Source organism: Myotis brandtii, unplaced genomic scaffold (genome assembly GCF_000412655.1).
Source record: "Myotis brandtii unplaced genomic scaffold, ASM41265v1 scaffold643, whole genome shotgun sequence".
Lineage (NCBI taxonomy): Eukaryota > Metazoa > Chordata > Mammalia > Chiroptera > Vespertilionidae > Myotis > Myotis brandtii.
Window position 1 is genome coordinate 689,075 of NW_005370478.1, and position 10,356 is coordinate 699,430.

A 10,356-nucleotide genomic window follows, 5' to 3' on the forward strand; every position below is an offset into this window, starting at 1 on the left:
CCCACCCCAGACCTTCACCATGGGTTATGCACTCCCTACCTACCCACCCTCCCCTGCCTTCCCTCTGAGATTCTGCAGTCTGTTCCATGCTTCTATGTCTCTGGATCTATTTTGTTCATCAGTTTATTTTGTTCATTAGATTCTACATATGAGTGAGATCACGTGATACTTGTCTTTCTTCGACTGGCTTATTTCACTTAGCATAATACTCTGTCACTCCATGCTGTCTCAAAGAGTAAGAGATCGTTCTTTTTTACAGCTGCATAGTATTCCATGGTATAAATATACCACACCAGGCCCTCAGAGCCAGGGCATTATGACAGTTTTGCATGTGAGAAAGAGCTAGTTGGATTTGTTTTTAATGAGTGGGAAAGTCACATTTGTTTCACCAAATAGGCCTCTTTGCACAAAATCAGCTTAAAGATCAGGTATTTGCTCTCACACACACGGTGCATATTTACTAAAATGCCATGAATGAATTACTCTTCATTCTTTTTCCTATTTAGCCAGAAGTTGGTTTTTAGGCCCACAGTTGCAGCCCCAAATGTATGTAACCTCTTCTGTCCCACGGACCTGTGGTGAACATTGGCCACGTTTCCCCACTTGAACCACAGACTGTGGGATGGGCTCTTATCACAGTGTTTACACGACAGTTGACAGCGCTCTATGTGGGAACTTCCATTACCCCCCACCCCCATAAAACAAATATTGTTGTAGCAGTAACTCCTGCTGTTAGTAAAATAGTGACTTGTATTACGTAATCAACTTTGTGAAGGAAAGAGATCTATTTTTAAAAAATATATTTTTATTGATTTCAGAGATGAAGGAAGAGGGAAAGATAGAAACATCAATGATGAGAATCATTGGTCGGCTGCTTCCTGCACGCCCCTTCCTGGTGATCAAGCCCACAACCAGGGCATGTGCCCTTGACTGGAATCTCTATCCACTGAGCCAAACCGACTGGGGCAGGGAAGAGATATTTTAATGGTTCCTTCCAGGTCAGAAATCCTCTGAGCCTGACACCCTCCAGAGGTGTAGTATGCTTGGAGCCTGCCTCTAATCTCTCAAAGTTCAGACTTGAAGCACTGTCATCACCAGCTAATTTGTAGCTGCAGATTTAAATGTTGCTGAAATGTAGGCGGCTTCCTTTCTGTTGACTGCATTTTGCAAAGAGCCTGCCGAGGTGGCCTGTTCCTGGAACTGGCTTTCATGTCTCTGCACATCCTTTGCCCTGCAGCCCGGCAACGTTGGGCTTATGTGGAACATCTGAGCCTTTGGCAGGAAGAGAACAATGTCTAGATTCCACAAGAGAGAATCTCTCCTCTCTCTCCTCCACTGATTGAATGTGGAGGCAACTTCCGTTGTTTTCTGATTTATAAGACCAGACATTCCTGGGACTTTGATACCTCTGGGTTTTTATTATTTCAAAGCTTATGTTACTCAGGCCACTGAGGCACTCAGTTAAGTGCTTGTTGGGTGAATGGATGATTTTTATGTAGTGGAATCTTGGAGCTGATTCCACTTGAGATAAAGCAGCGATTGAATGTGGAGGCAACTTCCGTTGTTTTCTGATTTATAAGACCAGACATTCCTGGGACTTTGATACCTCTGGGTTTTTATTATTTCAAAGCTTATGTTACTCAGGCCACTGAGGCACTCAGTTAAGTGCTTGTTGGGTGAATGGATGATTTTTATGTAGTGGAATCTTGGAGCTGATTCCACTTGAGATAAAGCAGCTGAAGCCCAGAGGGGTTGCAGGACCTGGTGAGGAGCAGGGGCAGGCTGAGCACTAGGTTTCTTGGCTTTACTGCAAATACTGGCTCATCTTAAAATTCAGCAGGGCAGCCCTTTCTTCCTGAGAGCTTTCCTGCCGGCCCTCCTGCCCTCACCCCATCCGGGGGAGCTGACCACTGTCTCCACAGAACCCTGCACAGATGTCCTCGACGGTGTCGGGCAGTTATTTATCTACACGTACATCTCTTTTTGCAGAGGCTGCCAGCTCCCTGAAGATAGAGGCCATATCTGACTTTTTAAAAATCTGCAACCCATAGCACAGTTTCGGCTTCCAGTCTGTAAATCTCCTCTGACAGTAAATTTCAACCTTTCTGTTCTTCCTCTCTATGATCATACCTATCAAATCAAGTGCTTCAACACTTTATAGTAAAGAGTTTGCCTTAGACATTGTAGATATGTCTATATATGCACATTTTAATTTTCTCTCTTTAAGATAATTGTTATTATTTAAAAGCAATATAGACTTGTTATTTAAAAATTTCCAATATACTGAAGTGAAAAGCAAAAGCTTCTTATCCCCCTCAGACCCACTGGCCTTTGTCATTTGTTTCTTGTGGTGTTTTCAGTGGTGGTTTTGATTTACATACGTGGAGTCACACTGCATACACTCATTCACCACTTGCGTTGTTTTCACGTCATGATCTTTTTTGGACATTTTTTCATATATCAGTGCCTATATTTCCACCTCCTTCTTCTGAATGACTACATGAACAAAAGAAACAAACAAAACAGAAACAGACACATAGACAGAGAACAGACTGATGGTTGCCAGAGGGAAGGGGTGTGGGGGGCTGGGTGAAAAATGTTCCAGAAATCCTGCACATGCACAGGCATATCTGAGGAGACACTCTTGGAAGTAGAATCAATGGTTTCCAGAATACGAGCATTTACAATTTTGACAGATATTGCAAAATTGTCCCTGAAGAGTTAATAGTTTTTTAAATTAAAAGTTCAATTACAATTGTCATTCAATAGTATATTAGTTTTAGGTTAGACACATATAACTTGCAAAGTGATCCCCCCATAAGCCTTGCACCTACCTGACACCATATGTAGTTATTACAACATTGTTGACTATATTTCTAAGAGTTGATAGTTTTTGATAGAAAACAAGTCACTTCTTAGGCCTGTGAATCAGCAAGTCTGCTGAGACACAAAACATTGGTGGACACAAAGGAGTTAAATGCTGTGGTACATTCTTGTGTTTCAGCCTAAATTGGCAGCATCTCTGAAGCCTGTTACCTCAAACGTAGCTTTGGTTTCTGGCTGCCTCCTTTAGCCACCCTCTCCTCATTTCCTAGTCCAGCCCACAGCTCCCCCCCTCCACATGAGTCTCTCCTTACCTAGTAAAATTTCCCTCCGTTGCTTAGTCACCCCTTGCAAACAAACGCAGCCAGGCCCAGGAACAGGAATTACCTGTTTCTCAGTACTTCCCGCTCTGAAACCCGCTGAGATTTCCCAGTTATTACCCTGCCTGCCTGAGTGCGGCCTTCCCTTGTGGTTTGGTGGGCGTTGTTTAGAGGAAGAGAGAAAAGCAAATGCTCTTCTAGAGCAAGACAGTGTGACGTTTAAGAGGGCAAATTTAAAACGCAAAAGAAAGCAGGTTTAAGAGGCTCACAGTGTGGGGATGGGAAGATTATTTAGTCCATAAATATTTATGGAGCTCCTAGCTCCTACCCTGTGTCAGTTCAATGCACCAAGGCACCCTGTGCATGCCTGTGGGGTGTTGGGCATAAGTGGGGCCAGGTGCCTGCCTGGGCCTCCTGTTCTGGTCCCACGTACCAGGAGTAGAGAGGGACCTCTGTGTACTTGGGTCTCTGGATTTTATTTTTTACGGAGAACGACCCTGTCCCTCCCCTCTAGGTCAGGCTAGTCAGTAATAGATCTAGTTGCAGACAGAAAACCATAGTGGTTTTGATGGTCTCAGTGGAAAAAAATGATGTTTGCTCCTGTAGGATTTGGGGCCTGGAGCAGGGTAGAAGCTCAGAGCCACTACCCAGGAAGTGACTCAGGGACAAGCAATGTCTGAGTTCTGCTTATCGATCTTCAAGGAGAGCTTGTGGGGAGGTCCGAGGGTGGGTCCCTGAGTGGAGCTGCTAAGGGCTCACAGGACCCGGCTAAAGGCTCACAGGACCCAGCTGGGGGTGTGGTGTGGGTGTGGGTGGTGGTGGAGGTGATGGGGGGTAGGAGGGTGGTTGGAGGAGTTTGGGGATGGGAGTGGGGTGAGGGTAGGGTGAAGGGATAGGGGGTATGGTGAGGTGGTGGGGTTGTAGGGAGTGAGTGGAGTGGGGTGGTGGGCTAGAGGTGGTGGGGTGGTGATGGAGTGGTGGGGTGGGATGGTGGACTGGGGTGGTGAGGTGGTAGGGTGGTGATGGAGTGGTGGGGTGGGGTTGTGCCTGTCTCTGTTAGGCTTTAGGCTCCACTTGACTTATGACCTAGGACACCTCAGTAGCCAGAACTCTGATTGAGAGAGAGAATATCACCTGTTGGCACAGATGTTTGGGGGCTATTAAAATGCCAGGAGGCCTGGCCCCAGAAGCTGCCAGAGGGAAGTGCTGTCATGGTACCTCATTCCCACCCCCACCTTCATTGCACACAATCCCAGAAGGCAGCAGCCCCTGGGACTTCAACTGTGGGGAGAACAGCAGGGGCTGGCGGTGCTGCGGGTGCACGCTGATGGTGGGAGGGTGGGGCAGACACTCGTTCATTTCAGGTTTCTCAACTAAGGAAGAACGTGTGGAATTGCAGGAGTTTTATGAGGCCTTAAACCTTCAATGTATCAGGAAAACTAATCATCAGCATCTACCATCTGGACCCAATACACCCTTCATCTATTATCTATCTATCTATCTTTGAATCATTTTATAATTTGTAAAAGTAAAGACTAGAGATCTTACCATTTACAATAGTATGGATGGATCTAGAGGGTATTAGGCTAGGTGAAATAAATCAGAGAATGACAAATACCATATGATTCACTTATATGTGGAATCAAAGAACAAAAGAAACAAACAAAACAGAAACAGACACATAGACAGAGAACAGACTGATGGTTGCCAGAGGGAAGGGGTGTGGGGGGCTGGGTGAAAAGGTGAAGGGATTAAGAAGTACAAATTGGTGGTTACAAAACAGTCATGGGGAACAGAGTTAAATGAATAAATGGCAATAAATATGTACCTGTCAATCATTGCTTTAAATATAAGTGGCTTAAATGCTCCAGTCAAATGGATAAGAAAGACCCATAAATATGCTGCCTAGAAGAGACCCACCTCAGAATGAAAGATGCACACAGACTGAAAGTGAAGAGATGGAAATGGAAATGGACCCCACTTCCTGCCCTACAACCTCAATTACAGATGAACACGAGAGGGTAGAATCTTCCATCCATTTGAAACTCCATGAAGGAAAACAGGACTTAAACTCACTGTCAGCCCCTGGGCCAGGGCAGTGAAGTGGGGTCCTTTCCCCAGTCCCTGTTGCCTAAAGATGGATCTACTTGGGACATTGCAGTCAGTTACCACAAGGTGGCGGACAAGCCCCAGGCATGAGGTTCTGAGGCCCACACACCTCCCGGATCTGCTGTAGTGTGGTGAAGACACAGGCGCCGTGGAACATCTGGAGGAGGGTGTGATCCCACATACGGAGAGAAGTTAGGATTCATTCATTAGGGTAACAACATCTATTGACTGAGTGCTTACAATGGCCAGATGTAGGGAAGGTGGGTGGAGAGTAAGACAGAGACAGTTTGTGGTCCAGTGGAGTTAGCATAGCTGCGTGGTCAGTGAAAAGGGAAAGCTCCCTGCTGTGTCCATAGTCATGGTACAGATGGCAGGAGACCACCAGGTCATTTCACGGTGTCAAGTCCACTATGGGAGAAGCCTGGTGATCAGAGAGGTCACTGCTGCGGGTGGCTACCCGGTGCCCATTCTGACTCTGCCTGCTGTGCAACCTCAGACGACTTACTCAATCTCTCTGAGCCTCAGCAGCAAGATCAGGTGGTCATCACCTCCTGTGTGTGTCACTGGGATGCCGTGCGGCTCAAGGAAACTGTATTGTGGTGTCTTTTAAGATCAGCTGAGGAAAAGCCCTGTACAAATCCCAGTTATTACATTTATTATGGAGTTCAGTGTGATTAACCAGGAAGCATTTTTCCATCTGATGAGGCTTCTTTAAATACACTTAGGCCAGTAATTACAGGAATTTGACTTCGCCAAACACGTTCACAATCACTGGTTCACAACTGGGATACAAGGTGGACTCCGAGATCCCTGATGCATTCTTGCTCAGCTCAGTCAAGCTTTTGTTGATCAGAAAATAGGAAAAAACACACCCAGAAAACTCTTGTTCTTTGTGTCTTTCTTGTAAGAAGATAATAAACCCAGTGACTAAAGAATAATTACATTTAACCAACTTTCCTTATGTATCAAGACCTATTTCTGAAACTATGATTGTTAAGGATTTTATTTTAATTTTTAAAAATATATTTTTATTGATTTCAGAGAGGAAGGGAGAGGGAGATAGAGATAGAAATGTCAATGATGAGAGAGAATAGAATCATTCTATTCTTCTTCTTAAGTGTTAAGTCCTTAAGAAGAAGAATAGAATTTGATCTCCATGCTCAATTAGCTTACAATATAAATGAGGAGACCAGACATCCCTACAAAACAATGGGAGAATATGCAAATGAGGGATGAAGGTCTCATCACAGAAAAGATAGAATTCTTCCATAGGTGCCTGCAGGCACATGCTGCTTGAAGGGGCAATTAGGGTCACAAAGACTTTAAGGCTGTCCTGGAAACCTCAGTAATTGATTATTGACTGGGTCATCAATGACGGCAACTCCTGGCCGGAGTCACATTGACCTTAAGAACAGAATGGATTTGGGTCCTTTATGTGAAACTCTGGGTCCTGCTTGTAGGAGTGTGGCATCTCTGACTGATATCTCAACATTTGTGGACCTTCCTTCCTTCATCCTAATCTAGATTCTGAAAAACATATTCCTGCCATTAAGAGTAAAATTGAAAACACAAATTACTGTATAGAAACCAAAGTATGTCTTTATTCACTGTTTATAATCTTTGAGAGGAAGAGAAGACTTACATTTCCCCCTTTTAATCTATTTAGTTAAAGCCTCTTCAGGTAGATTTGAAGCTTCTGACAATAAGACACATAGACAATAAACTAGTAAAATAAAAAAATAGAAAAAAGGAAAATTCAAATGCATCAACTATAAGGATCAACACAACCGCTGTTACTACACTTCAAACTTTCTGGCTGCAGTTCCCAAAAGAAAACATCAGTTATATGGTCCTTATGAGAGGAAAGCAAGATGTCATTTTTAAAAAATTTTTATAAAGAAAGATAGCATTTCTTAGAATTAAATTTTAATTCTTAGGGTGCGCACCTCATGGTGAAATGGACAAAATTCTCAACAGCGTTTTGGCAACCAAACCAGTGGTGAATTTCACATGTCTCTTTTGTGTAACGAAAACTGAAGATGTGAATGGGGAATTATTATTTCAAAAATTGGGTTAGGTGACTTTAAAACATATCTCAGTGAAGGCGATTCTGAAGCAGAGAAAAATGTAGTCCCCCTATGTGGCCTTCTTGTGATTTTGTGCAGGCCAGGGATAGAATTTAGGCTACTGGAGGAGTGGAGGTCTATGCCTCCTACACAATCTCTGAACAGCGCTCCCCAGCGGGAGTGTGAGGTTGTCCTTCGTGATGAGCACAGCGTGCTGGTGCTCCCTCAGCTCTGCCAAGGAGGGTGGGTCTTCAGACTCTACAAACCAGAGGAGCGGGTGTCAGGCAGAGGGACATTATGAAAACGGAGGCACTGCCTTCTCGCCTGGATAGAAGACTGCACATCTCTGCATAGAGATGGGCCACAATGGAGATCTTTCTCTTAATTAGAATCCCTGACTAACCGCACTGTGTGTAATGTGTCAGGAATGACGGAACGTCGGCGTGCACTCTCAGGGATCATGGGCATTAGAGGTAAGTTTGAGGTGGTTCCGATTGACTTTGGGAAACTGGCCTCTACCTGCCCGATTTGGAGGCTTTGATCCGGGGCCACTATTCAGTGCATCGGCATCTTCAGTGGATGTGTCACAATCCCCGCAGCACCCAGCGGCGATCACTGACTCAGCACGGTGTCTCCCGGGGGTGGGGAAGCTGGGCTGGAAGGAAAAGGAGGCCCTCGTGCAGCTGTTTTCTTCAGGCTGCTCCATCTTCTCGTGTGTATCCTGTTTACATTTATGGACCCAGAACCTGAATGTTCCCTCAGGGATCTAACAAGAAGTAAGCGGATGTATCCTTTGCCCAGAGGGCCAACATCGGAGATCTGGATGGTGCTAAGATTGTGAACTCATGAGGCCAGTTTCCTAGCCCCGGCTCTGGCAGCTGACACAAGGCCATTGGTACCCCTCTTGTGCCACAAAATGGAGGACCCTGTCCCTACCCCACACGGGACAGAATAGCAGTGGGCCATGTGCCCTATGATGTATATGCTTAAGCAGAACAATGGAGTCCACAGTGAGTCTGAAATAGAGAAAAATATTTTCATACAAGGTGAGGTTGCCACAGGCTGCGTGAGCTCTTCCACTCTTAGTGAGAGAAAGTTTCTAGGCCCAAGGTCCATTCTGTGCGGCCAAGCATAAGTCAAAGACTGTATGCAGGAGCTTGCCTTTCCCAACAAGCGCTAAGTGACGTTGGGCAAGCCGCTTCCCTTTTCTGGGTCTTACTCATCCTTCCTGCAGACTATGAGTTGACCCCCCTCTTCTGAAGTGGTTCCTAAACTATGTCCAGGACTAGTTGGTGAACTTCCTGAGATTTTTATGGAACATTTTTAGCAGATACACAAACTAAAGCACAGAGAGGTTAAGTAACTTGCCCAAGGATGCACTGTAAGTGAGTGGCAGACCTAGGATTGATTATAACCTGGGCACAGTCTGACTCCTGGATCCATGTTTTTAGTATTACGCTACTCTGCCTTTATTCCTCATTTCCTCACTTAAATACTTCGCTCCTGGCATTTTGAGGACCCAGCATGAATTTTTGTTCACCATTGTCATAATAACTAGTGCAAGTAATGCTCCTGGAATGATAGAGATACACGTTCAAGTGCTTTGTGGGGCATTGATTTCCAAGGGTTGAGAGGGTAGACTCAACCCTCCCAACCCTGCTGTCCTATTCAAAATCAGTCATGAAGACAACACCACTTTCTCAGGCCCCTCAATTTAAATTAGATCTCCCTGTTGGTTTTTTTCTCATAGCACTTACCATAGTTTGTAATTATGTATTAAAATTTTTAAAAATGACTATCTTTCTTCATCAGGCTGTATTCTCTCTGAGGTGAAGAATTATATCTGTTTTGTTCATCATTATACACCCTGTATGCATAGTTCAGTAGCTGGTCAAATGTTGAATTAATAGATAAACAGAGTGCCTCCCCTGGATTTGATATGACTCGAGGCCCAATGGTAAATAGTAAACACACATGTATTGAGTACTTACTAATGCTAGGCAGGTTGCTGGGCACTTTCATGTATATTACTCCATTTATTCCTTTTATACAAACTTTTTTTATTATTGAGGTATAACCTCCAGATCTTAAGTGTACATTTGATGAATGATCACAAAATAGACACTCCCCAAAACCACCACCTCAATAAAAAAGTCCGATTCTTACTCATACTCTCTCCTCTCTAGTGGTACCATTATCCTGACTTCTAGTAACATAGACTATTTTCTTTTTTCTGTTTGAATTTTATATAAGTGCAATCACTCTGTATAAATTCTGTTGTGTGTGGCTTTATTTTGCTCAACATCATGCTTATCTAGTTCTTTGATGTTGCTGTGTGTGGCTGTAGTTCTCATTGCTATATAATAGGCCATTATGTGACTATACTACAAATTATCGGTCCATTCCCAGTTGATGGGCCTGTGGGCTATTTATCTTTGTATGCTCCTATGAATATTTTTGACCATGCCTTTTGGTGCCTTTCTGTTGAGTTATATATCTGAGGTGGAATTACTTGGTCATAGGGTTTGCTTTAGTAGATATTGCCCTATAGTTCTCCAAAATAATTAATATATCAATTTATGCTCCTGCAGCCAGTGTGACAGTTCTACTTGATCTTCTTCTTTGCACACTTGATATTATCACTTTTTAATTTCAGACACTTGGTATGTCCTCACTGTGATTTGTTTTGCATTTACCTAATATCTAATGAGATTGAGTGCCTTTTCATCAGCTTTTTTGATGTCCTCTTTTTTGAAGTGCCTATTCATGTCCTTTACTTAAAATTTTTTTTTTTAGAAATTAGTCCTCCCCCCTCATTGACTTATAGGCATTCTTTGTATATTCTGGGTACTAGTTTTATTTTTAATTTTTTAATTCTACATAATAACTGTGTGGTTTGTTATAATGACATTGCACACAGGCAGATGCTGAGGTCAGAGAGTGTAAGTTGGGGAAATAACACTCAAAGAACAATTAGTGAGTAGTACCAGCCAGTAAGCATTAATATATTTATCTGGGTGGTGCAGGCTATGAATGTG